The following is a 12,958-nucleotide window of genomic DNA, read 5'->3' as shown; positions in this document are numbered from 1 at the left end:
GAACTGTGGCACTGAACAAGGCATTCTGTCTGACACTTCAGGGGCCAGGTACCCTACACTGGGCATTCTAATGAAGCAGAAATGACATGTACAAAGCTTCCACTAAAACCATGTGCTACTGCTCTGCAGTAGTTGACTGTAGGAACACTTATACTGAACAGAGATGACACAACGCTTACACATTCCTCTTATTTAAATAGTCACAGTAGTCCCCATCTGCAGCAGCCTTAGCATGGCATTTTCTGTATTTTTAAATGTGCGACAAAGGAAATTTAATCTTTAATTTGAGTTTCCATCAGGATAACTTACCTTGTAAGCTAGCAGTGAGGTTTCAATGTCTGTAAGTATCTGAAGGGAGGATGGACCAGGCTCTGCTCAGGGGTGCCAAGGAATAGGACAAGAGGCAATGGGCAGAAACTGATGCACAGGAAGTTCTACCTGAACACAGGGAACAACTTCTTTACTGGTTCTAGACTGTCCAGAGAGGCTGTGGAATCTCCCTCACTGGAGATATTCAAGAACCATCTGGACACCATCCTGTGCAATGTGCTCCTGGATGACCCTGCTTGAGCAGGGAGGTTGGACCAGATGACCAACTGTGGTCCCTTCCAACCTGACCCATTCCACGATTCTGTTTCCATAATGCAGAATAGAGGGTTGTGTCTGTGTGTGTTAGTTTTTTTCTACAGTGTTTTCTGCTATTATAGGTATGAAAAAAGGTCATATTTTTAAAAAAGCTCATAATTCTGTACTGAATGCATAAGTTTTTCCATCCAGTATATTATGTGGTGAACACAATGCATAGCAGCTCATAGGTATTAGACTTCATGTTAATTTCCAATGCTCTCAAAAAACCAAGGGGATTCATTGGTTGGATGCAATTCAACAAAACCATAAAAATTAATCAGTGTTCAAATAGTAGCCATATTCAGACAATATTTTTCAGGACAGTAAAAGATAGGATTCATCCTCCTTAATTTTAGTAATTTTAAATTAGATGTCCAAGTCCAACTTCAAGTCTTCTCCAAGTCTTCTAGGTTTTCTGTGGGAAGTGTTTAGAGAGTCATCTCCAACTGAATTGGAATGGAAGACCATAAATTTGCAGATGATCTAGAAAGATGACAAGGCAATTATTACTCATTATTTTTCACAAGAGAAGGGCTGTGGAACACATAGCTAAATCAATATCCTGTCTTTACAATGAACATGGTGTGTAATTAAATAATCTATTATGTCACAGGATGCAGTAAAATAATTTAAAAAATATTTAAAAAGATGTAGAGAAATTCAAGAATAGGTCCATTCTGGGATTATTGCATGTACTTATTTGACTGAGACACTTGCCTTGGAAAACCCCTGTGCTACTCAATGAGATGGGGAGGATATATTGGGGACAAATATTTCCAGTTGCTGGCTAGCATCAGAAACAGGATGTTATTCTGAATTGATTTTTGCCTTGATCAGTTTTGGGGTTTTATGTTCCTTTGTCTCCTTAGGTCTAAAGGGCATCACTGAAATAACACTGCAGTAACACTGAGTACTCTCAGCACTGTCAAAATTTTTGTAAGCATTATGTTGAAAGAACAATTTATTGTAATATTTCTAAAGACAGTTCTGAGTTTGTTTTTCTAAGGGAGCTCATGACAGCAAGAGCAAAAGCTGACTTCCTCAAACACAGTGACCCTGGACTTAAAAAGTGAGAGTATATGGTGGGTTTTGATGCTGATTTCCCACCAAAGCCTCTCTATCACTCCTTCCCACACTGGACATGGAGAAGAAAGTAAAATGAAAGGTTCATGGGTTGCAGTAAGGACAGGGAGAGATCACTTACCAGTCACTGTCATGGGCAAAACAGACAAGACTTGGATAAAAAATTAATTTAATTTATTACCAATCAAATCATAGTAGGATAATGAAAGTAAACCTAAACCTTAAAAAAAACCACAACTTACCCCATCCCTTCCTCCTTCTTGGACTTAAATTTACTCCTGATTCTCTACCTCCTACTCCTTCAGCAGTGCAGGTAGATGGGAAATGGGGGCTGCAGTCACTTCATTACAGGGTATCCTGCCCCACTGGCCCTCCATGGGCTGCAGGGCACAGCTGCCTCACCATGGTCTGCACTGCAGGCTGCAGGGGAACCTCTGCTCTGCCTGGAGCACCTCCACCCCCTCCTTCACTGACCTGGGTGTCTGCAGGGATGTTGTTCTCACATATTCTCACTCCTTGCTCTGTCTGCAGCTGCTATTGTGCGGTGACTTTTTTACGTCCTTAAATCTGTTACTCCCAAGGTGCTACCACCATCACTGATGGACTCAGCCTTAGTCAGTGGCAGGTCTGTCTTGGAGCCAGTTGGCACTGCCTGCATTGGACATGGGGGAAGCTTTTGGCACCTTCTCAGAGAAACCACCCCTGTTGCCCTCTGCTACCAAAACCTGGCCACACAAACCCAACACAGAGAAATATGTAATTCTACATTGGCCATCTGATTGTAACTTCAGTTTGCCTGACTGAGAGATGACAATATTTCCACTCAGAGTGCTGATTCTTGAACAAGAAATGGAGGTGAGTTGGGAAAAGTGTTGCAGAGTTTACAAGAAGAGCCTTCAAGAGGGATATCTTCTGTGCACAGTCCTTGGTTTCTCACCTTGGAATAGGAGATGTTGAAAGGGAGCAAAGTCACCCACATCTTGTTCTGGATGTTCCAAGGTATGAACTGAAGACTTTTGGCTCTTTTTCTTTCTTGCTCCTAAATATCTGCACAGGCTCTAGGTACCATAGGCCATGCTTTGTATGCGTAGTGGGACAGGACCCAGACATTTTTTCCAGAAATATGATTATGCAGAACATCGACACCAGAATATGTGAACATCTCAGAATAGAAATGGAAATTTTTGCTCCAGGCCCCCAGGAGAGTGCTATTCATCCAAACAGCTGCTCTCTTCCCCAAATATAGATAAGGAGCTTGATAACTTGTTTTAATAATTTTAGAAAAATATTCAAACTTTATTTTTCTTAAGAGCATCATGGTCAGTTTAGAGTTCTTGGAATTTGGACATGTAGGATTTCTTAAATCGCTCCACAGAAGAGGATTAACAAGCTGGCCAAGGTTGCAAAGGGAATCCTTTCCTGTGTAGTTTTCATGGAGGCAGCTTTGCAAAAGTGAAAATTCCAGTTACCTCTTTGCAACCTCTTTGCCGATACCCCACCACATTTTTACCAGACTGCTTGAGGCCTACATCTGGCCAGCTGCCAGTGGGCTGGGAGGACAAGTGACTTATTAAAGTGTGCTGGGGATGTGTGTAGTACAGAGAAGAGTGAGCAGCACTGCTAGTTCAGATGCATTTGTCCTCAGAATAAGAACAAAATCAGGACATGTTCTTGCTGCAGAGGCTTGAATAGAGTCTTTCTCTTTACAGTGGCTGAAAGACAAATTCAGCCTAAAGTAAGAGTATGATGAAGGAAACTCTAACAGTATAGAAAATTAACCATTGTTATAATTTATCAAGGGCAGCAACGCCCTTCACTGAACAAATTTTAGCTCAAGATCTATTCAGGCACACATTCCAGTGCAAGGAAGGCTTTTGAGCCTGAAATAACACATAGAAAATCTTATAGCGCCATAATGCACAAGGTTGGACTAGAGGATTTCTTTTTGTCCTTCAGGTCTGTGAGTTTCATGTAGTTCCTGTCTGCAAGAAAGAGAAGCCTTGTTAGTACATGCTAAAGGCGTAATGTTTTTAAAATGAGCAAATGTGCAAACAGGATCACTGTGATGGGAAATGAGGAGACTGGTTTTAGGGTGGTGAAAGAGAAGCTGGAGTTTCTGTGCCCTAGCACATTAAGACACATTAAAAATACACCTTCCTCCATTATTAAAGATAAAACCACACAATTTGCATAAAGAGGAAGCTAATGCAATGTGGCAATGTCCAAATGCCGAGTGAAAGAGAGAAACACAATAGAAGAGAAGTCAACAGACCAGAAAGGGATTTAGGATAGTGAAAAGCAGTAGAAAGGAAGAAGAAGTGATTGTGTTTGCCAAAGATGCTGCTGTGATACCTGTGTGTTAAGAGTCCCATTCAATGAGAAGAACTGGATCACCATCCTTTGAAATGTCTTTCTTTCCGTTTTTTTTTTTGTGCTTCAGAGCATCACTTAAGATTCACATGTCTGGTACATCACACATACCTACTTGAATGCCTTTCTACATGAGAAAAATTGTATCTTTCATCAAGGTAATGTATTTTTTTTAAACTGTCAGAATCATTCCAATGAAATGCATGAAGAAATCAATAGCAGAATTGTATTAAAGAAAAGCCACAGCTTTGCTCACAGTTAAAGGTTTCAAGTTCAATAATGTTGGACTTTAAAGAGAAGGAAAGAAATTTCCTTCATTTTTACTATAATGCACTTAATGCACCATACAGAGAAGAATAGAAGCGCTGTCCAATAGATCCTTTGTGTTTTCCTCAACCTTTGCTATCAGCCTCCTTCTCTATTTCTTTTTAATTTTCCTTCATTTTCAAAAAAGACCCCTCCACTGCAAACAAATTTAATTCCTTCCAGTGGCACTGCACCAGATATCACTGCATCCTGTCACAAACCATATCTGTGATCTTTAGAGAACTATCTTTTATTTTGAAATATTGGTAGAAAATATATTCCTGGTTCTGTGGTTTCTGAAAGAAAAAAGAAAGATTAAAGGGTGGGCTACTGCCACAATGAGTACATTTTTTTTCAAACAAACCTGTTCTCAGTATGTTTATACACAGTGAAGAGAACTAGATAAGCAAGATGTAATTTCCTTCTGTCACAAATAAGACTATTTATTGAGGATTATTTTCTTTGGCAGTCCTTTTCTGTCAGAAATGCAGGACTGCCCCAGAACAACTGCTTCTGTTTGGAACTATTCTCAGCTACCTAGTTGTGATTCCTGGCTATACCTTAGGGATTGTTGTCTGCGGAGCTGAGCTGGAATCACGAGCTGATAGTCACTAAAGAGCTGACAGCCTCTGCAGGGGCCCTCCTGCCAGCAGCTGAGAGGAAGACACCGGGCCTCAGGAAGGCGATTCCTTTCGGGACCATCTCCCCGGACCGGTCACCTCTTCCTGGGTCAGAGCCACTGCCCCCCCCCCCCCTCCCCCCACCAGCTGTAATAGTTTGTCCTCAGTGTTTGTCTCTTTGGTGTCTCTAAGTTGTCTTCTTCCATTTAAATGTACTCCAGGCAGTCATTTATCACAACCTCCCTTTGAACTGAACTCGCTTTTTTCCCTTGCTGTCTTTGAATATTCCTCCCACCGACAGCTACTCTTTCTTTACATTCTTTTTGCATTACTTTGCGTGGGTTTTTCTGCCAGCTACCTCTTAAAAGAGAATTTTGCTTTCTGATTTTAAATAGCATTTCTAATAAATACTATTTACTTTTCTAAAGTAAATACTTTTCTAGTGAGGGAGAAAGGATTTCTGCCACAGAGCAAACAAATGCCTGTATCCTTACAAATACTTAAATGGGGTTTAAGTTTGCATGGTCTGACCATCTCTGTGTTAATAAATTGCATAGTGGCTCAACACTTCTCTGTCCCACTCTAATTGAAAAACTGGTTATCTTCCACCAGGAACAAACTCTGATCTGGTTTCCACCTGAAAATTAGAGTCTCTGGGAATGCTTATGAAAACATGAATGTGATTAAAGATCTGATGTCCAGGGAGAGCACAATATAGCCTCATCTTCACTTGCTGCCACATCCATGGTATTGTTTTGGGCTGTTCACTCCCTGCACCAGAGAGCAGATTCTGTTTGATATTATGGGCTCTGAGTCCATCAGCAATTTTCCCACCTGCTGCAATAATGTAAACAGCAATGACAAGGTACCTCTTGGCTCTTTCTTCAAAGATCCCATCAAAATGCCCCTCCTTTTGGGAGATGGGAAAAAAAAAGGTGCTGGTGAACTCTTATTTGCCTCCTCACATGCACAATAGTAATGCTGTCAGCAAGTTTGTACCAACTTCTTCTCTCCTTCATGGACTTAGACTGGATAGAGGCATGATCTCTGCTTTAGATTCCCTAACTGGTGAAAAGGGGAGCAGCTGTGCTGGCTAAAAGGCTGCTGGAAGGTTTGCCTATGGTAGGATTAAGAAAATTGAGAGGATGTTTACTTTTAATTTAATAGTAAATGTAAGGCATCTTCTAGAGAGCAGACAAAAAGAAAAAGGTGTGAATAATACAAATTCAATAAATTAATTAATCTCACATTTATCTGATCCTAGCTGAATTGGAGATAATATCAAAAGAGTAAATTTTTAGTTTGAAGTTCTGCAGTGCCTATCCCTCCCCCTTTACCTGTAGAAAGCCTCTGTGGTCTCCTGTGTATAACTTATCATCCATTTGTTGAAGTGCAGGGCGAACTGGGATCTGGGAGAGCAGATGGATGACTGGCAGTGCTTTGACCCACACTTGTAAGGCAATGATGAAACAGTGAGCCTGTCTCTAGAATGTCAGGGATTGCCTAGTACTAGCTGGTTCCACCAGTTTAAAATGGACTGTGTCACCTCCTTTTGCAAAGCAACAGTTTCTCAGTATTGGCCAAGTAGTGAATTTACTACTCAGGTTCTGACAGGTCAGACCCTTTAGCTTTCTTATTTCAAGGTAAGGGCAGATTTTACATCTTAGCTTTGCAGCCAGAGACACTTATTCCCTGTCTCTCCTGTGCCAGCACACTCCACTCTCACTGCAGTCACTTAAACCAGTGAAGATGAAGGGAACAGGAGGGTCAAGATCTGCAGGGAGAGTCAAAGCACAGCCTTTACTTGCAGGGGAGGACATGATGGCACAAAGTTTAAGGCTGCTGCTGAAGCTAGATCTGATGAGGAACACACTGGTCTGGTGGAAGGTGTCCCTGACCATGGCAGGGGGGTTGAAACTAGATTACCTTTAAGGTCCTTTCCAGCACAATCAGTTCTGTGATTCTATGAAACACTGAAAGGGTCTATGGCAAAGGCTTGTGGAAAGATTAAAGAAGAGCAGGAAGACACCTGGAGCAGGGTACTGTCTGTGAGAAACCTGTGCTGGTATTGCTCTGCTGTGTGCCCAAGGGCATCCTGATCATATTTTGTCCAAGATGAAGGCATGGGAGGGATAACTCTGTATTATCATTCCTGGGGAAAGATTAATGATGAAGACCTGGTACAGGCAAGTCCATTTGCTTTAAATAAACTCTTGTACTTAACTGGTAACTTGGCAGCTTCCCTTGTTTTCCTGTGCAATGCTCTAATGAAATAGTGTGGACAAATCCTGTGACTATTTCCCTAGTTACTGTTGTCCTGGCAGAGTGCTTAATGCATGTTCCTGACTGTAGCATTCAAAGACATCTCCCAGCTCCACAACTTTGACCTCTTGTGTGTACTGAGGGATTGAAAACCATCATGGGTTTCCACCCCGAGTCTCTTACACACGGGAGCTGTCCACTGGTGCAGCACCGTGCCAGCCATTCCTGCATTCCTGCAGTGGGGGTTTACCAAGGAGACAGCAGGCTGTTTGCTGCTGGTTTGTGTGGTGCCTTGTGTGAAGGACTTTTTACACGTGCCCTGAACACTACCTGTCCCAAAGTAAGTGTTAATGAGTGGGAAAACGGACAGGGCACAGCCACTGATTATCAGAAGGGTCCACACCCACTGTCAGCTCAGCCTTTCAGGGAGCAGCAATATATTAAAATACTGTCTATTTGTAAGACTTCCCTAATCTGTCAGATCCTCTATGTTTAAAAAACGTAGGGTACGGGACAATAGGTATTTTCAGAAAGCGTCTTCTGTAAACAAAAATGTGTGTGTGACTGCATATAATGGATACACATGATTTATGAGAGCGCTGCAAAACCAGCTAGATTTTGTGTGCAGATATATATGGAGACCAATTTTATAGTCTTCATGTGTGTGCACACACGTTTAAATACACAACAGTATGAGATCTCTTTTGGTGCTCAGTACTCTTCTGACATTCTGTAGTTTTTTCACTCAGAAATGATGCCAAGAATAACTGAATTTGTGGTTAAAAATTGTGTGCCTGGCCAGTGGTATTGTACCAGGTGCTCTTACTGCCTTGATGTGCCAACAAGCCTCGTGCGTAGGAACTGGAATTGCTCTATGTGGACAAATATTTTTTACTAGTTACAGTATACTTCCCTAAAAAAACCCTATTTTTCAGAATGTAAGTGGTTGTAGCCATCCTGTCTCTACTCAGACATACCTACACAAGTATATAACATTCTCAATGTTTTATGAGTATTAAATTACTATAGAATTAGAACTTCTTGAATTTGAAAACTGTTTGAGTAATCGTTCATGGTCTATGGTCTATGCCATTCTCTTTTTTCTTTCCTTTTTTTTTTTTTTTTTTTTTTTTTTTTGTTTTTTCTTTCCTTAGTTTGGATGCAAAATTTTCCAGTTTCTGCACCAGTTTGCCAGAGTTTGGTTGTGTCTCAAGGGAATGCATAGCCAGTGCCACCAACTCTTTAGAAAAGTTTCAAACACAGTAAAAAATAAAATGAAATAATAAAAACACTTGAAGATGTGAGTAAGACGAGACTGTGTAGCAAGCTGTATGTTGGAATTTTGAAGCACTTCTTTGTACTCAGCTCCTGTGAGCTGACAGTGGTCTGTGTGTACACTGAATTTCGTAGGGAGCTACCCAACTGTCAGAAATAGCTGTGAAGAACCAAACTGCGGTACTTCACTAAAAATCAGTTCTTTTTATGTACATGCTCTTTCTTTCTGGCACTGAAGGAGGGGTTTTCAGGCTTCTTTTGCTTTTATAAACTCTCCAGATATTTTTCAGTGAGAATACTGCATACCAAAAATGTACAAGAACAGGTTCTTTTTTCATCTTAATTGCAATCACAAAGGACTTTTGCAGTCAGACCATCCCAGTACAGAAACTCTGACTCACTGAAGTGAGCATCAAGAACCAAGGCCCTTTTGGACCTAGAGATGAACCTCACAAGTAGCATGTGCCTTTAACAAGAGCTTAACCCTTTCAGCTTTTTGGTGTGAGCTGTGTCCATTCTGAAAGAGAACCAGAAAGGAAGTTCAGATTATTCTGAAATTCCAGGTTTGGGCTCCACCAAACCTCAAAGATAATCTGTTTTTTTTCCCCTAAAATCTATATGAGATTAAGAGGAATGCCTGAAATGTGAACCTTTGCTTAGGACAGGTAATGTTAAAAAATGCACAATGAAGTAGAAGTTATAAACACAGCATAAGCCAAGACTTGTTGGTTTATTTGTAAAACTAATATGGGTTCAAAGTTTCTGTGTTAGACAAAGAGCTCTAAATGAGACTTACGGTAGCAACTACAGTTTATTTTCCCCTTCAGCTTTTCAAAAGTTGATGTCAAACCCTCAAAAGATGAAAATTAATTATTGCATTTTTACTGTAGCTATGAAAAGAGAGAAATTGTCTCAGAATTAGTAGCCTTAAATTTGCTGCATTTGAGTCGTTCCAATCTGCTGTATGCGAATTTTTGTGGAGACTTCTTAATTTAGTGACTGAGCCAATTCAAATTGTAGTAATACAGAGACTGCTTTCATAATGCAGTATCCAGGTGTCTTTGGCAAAGTCCATGCACTAGCAGTTCAATTCTACTCTTCCATCATATATGTTCTACAAAACATTTTAAAAATAAATAATTTAAAAATCTTTGTCTGACACAGCAAAACCAATTAGCGCCCTTTATGGTCTGACAGCTTAATTTTTATTTCTTGAAGAAAAAAATTATTCAATTCCTAAACCAAATTTGGACTTATGCAATTTGTTAAAAAGCCTCAGAAATTAGCAAGCAGCTTTTACAAATGTTTAACTTAAAAACAGCCAGGAAGGTTTGGGTTTTTTTACATTTGTTTAAAAAAATTATATTCCCTCAAAATGAGACCTTTGTGCCAAGTTTTATTCTGGAGCACAGCTTTACAGCTGAGCTAAAACCCCCTATAATAGGAGAAAAGTGACAGACCCTTAACTGTAGTAGCATGAACAGCACTGCTATAATTCCTGGGTGAACTTTGTCCCTGGATGTGTGTTTTTGGAGTGTGCCGGGGTGACATTCAGCCTCTACATTCATTTTTATGATAATTCAGAGTAAATTGTGGTGCAATAAACTCTTCAAGCCTGTCTTTCTTGTGAAAGCCATGAATCAATCAGCTGCAGGCTTTTTTGGGTCTTTTCAATGTATAGTGATCATTTAGATTTGACATGCATTGTGAGACCTTGGCTTAGCTCCTCTCTATGGTCTGTCATTAATTCCAGCCTTTACTGTTCTGAAGTACAGTGAAGGATGACTGAGAAATCATTGCCCCTCTTCAGCTCTGTTATTGCACAAAATAGCAGCGCAATAATTTTTTGTCAATGTTTTACTCTAAAAGCTTTCTACATCAGTTTTGAAAAGGAAGCAATAAAGCCCATTCAATGGTATGAATAAAAATCCTTTGAGGTTTAGGCGCAGGGCTGCTTTTCTTCAGCTGGTAATCAAATTGGAGCTAAAATGAAATTGAGTTTTCTTATGAAAATAGCCTTTGTTGCTGGGAAGGCTGGTAATTCATAAACAATAACCTGCTCTTTTGTGTGGATAATAATATATTCATGTTCTTTCAATAGGGTAAAAGCCAGACCTAGTGCATTATGGTACAGTAAAAATAGCAGAAGGAGCTTGCTGGAATAATCTTGAAGAAGAGATGTAGCATTCGGTGACTTAAGCTTTCAGCTACCATCTGAAATTGTACTTTGCTTTTATTTGCGAGCCGGGTTTTAGTTGTTGATTTGTTGCCGCTATACAATATTTGGTTAATTGTGGAAGATCTCAAGCTGTGCTCATCACTGCTCCTGCGAAAGCTGCTGCCAGCTGCTAGAAACAGAGCCTGCTGCTACAGGATGTACACTATTCACAGGAGCAGCCTCTCAGCGCTGATTATGACTGAAGAGTTCCCTGCTCTCCATCACTGCGCGCCCTGCACGCAGCCGGACTGCGGAGCGCGGGGAGGCAGCCTGCCTGCCCTCTCCTCAAGGTAAGGCAAAGGCGTGCGCCGGGGCTGCCGACGGCGCGGCGGGCGAACTTGGCTGGGAATTTTCCAAGCGCTGGTGGGGAAACAGGCTCCCAGCCCCGGGGAGGATAGCGTGGGCTTAGTCACTTTGCAGCCGAGCGGGGGCTGGAGGAGGACATGAGGGGCAAAGAGTGAGGGTTTCCAAGTGCTCTGTGAGGTGCTCTTGGAAATGTTGCTTTGCGGTTCGGTGTTTTTTTCTAATCAGCCGGGCGAGACTTTGGAGGTTTGATTCAGCACTGGTTCTTGTTGAATTGGCATACCTCGTTGTCACGTCTGTGTTTTGTGACTCGATGCTAAAGGTCTTGGTATGGATGGAGGTTGCTCCCCAGATAGGTTGTGTGAGCAAAGGCAAGAGGCTGGCAGAAACTCTGGGAGCATGTCCTGTCTGTAGTGACTCTTTTTCTTTTCCTCAGCTCGGGGGGAGTGGAGGGTAAACTTCAGTCTGAGTACCTGAAATTACCTCCTTCCTTCTCCTCTCCATGAGTTTATGCTTTTAAATTGTTGATAGCTTTGATAGAGTTGAGCTCTGAGTGGTGACAAATTTGCATGCAGACAGAGACGTGCAAAAATGCTGATTCGGAGTCTGTTTAAGTGTAAGATGCAGATTTGATCAGCCTCACCAACGCTGAGGTGAGAGATTGCTTAAAGATTTAGCTAATTTTTGACTAGTCCTCCTGCCTGGCTTACAGAACTAGTACTAAAGCCACTCGTCAGAGTGCCCAGGGAGATGCAGGGTGAGACACGATGGCTGTGCCATTACTTGTGGATTTCAGTGGCAGGGAGGACTGGAGGACTGAGCGTGTCTTGGTGGCAAGTTGGAAGCAGCTTTGCAAAGGGTTTTCTTACAGTGGAAAGGTTTGTAAGCCAGACTCTGCAAGCCACACTTTTTAACTGAAGTAAAGAATGGATTAATATCATGTGTATTGTTCTCCTTATAAACTTATCCAAGGCTTTAGAAAAGTTTAACACCCCCCCCCCACCAAACCAGAACGTATCCAAGGCAGATAAAAGTAAATGAGAATGTAAAGTGGAAAGTCTTACAATGGGGATTATTTTCAAAGTAACATTGACATAGATCTGTACCGTATGCAAGGCTGTCTTGAAGGAGTTGCAGAGGTTTTTATTCATTTTTAACAGTGAAATTACATGCCTAACAAAAGGAACTTTTACAGGCACAGTGGTAACTGACAGTCAAAGCAATATATGTCATTATCCAATTAGTACACACAAATGTGTTTTTATTATTCACTTAACATACCTCTGTGTTTGGCTCCCAGTGTTTTATTTCTCAAAGTGTTTTAAGACTGGTATATGTTTTACTGCTGCAGTTGGAATAATATCTGTGCACATTACAAGTATTTATATTGTTGTTGCTCATTGGGTTAACTCTGTCTTGAGAAAAATCTTTAAAATCAAAAATTATAGGTAAATGCTGGTTAGACAAAATGTAGCATGCACTCAATTCCAGTTTTCTTCACAATGGGAAAATTTGCTTTATATTACATTTGAAGTTGAATTGAGATAAATAATATTGCTTGTGTTTAAAAGAATGATAATATAACTAAATTTTCAAGTGCATTTGAATGTTAGCATATAAAAGAGCATCTGTTGGTACTTACTAATGTGAGAACAGAGAGTCTATTCAACAGAACCAACCTTTTTGTTTTGGTGAAAAATAAACTATCTAGCAATGTGTTTTTGGCATTTGTTTCATTGGGAAACTAGTGAACTGACATGTGGTGCTGATATTAGCTTTTTAATTACAAGCTTAGCAGAGTTCTGGTGCATTGCATCATCAGAGTTCTTTAGGAGGAAATATTTCAGTTGTAGTTGGACAGTGCTGTTGTCCTAGTACCAAATACATACAATAG

Source organism: Corvus cornix, chromosome 1, assembly GCF_000738735.6.
Source record: "Corvus cornix cornix isolate S_Up_H32 chromosome 1, ASM73873v5, whole genome shotgun sequence".
Taxonomy (NCBI): Eukaryota; Metazoa; Chordata; class Aves; order Passeriformes; family Corvidae; genus Corvus; species Corvus cornix.
Note: the sequence above shows the minus strand (reverse complement) of the source record.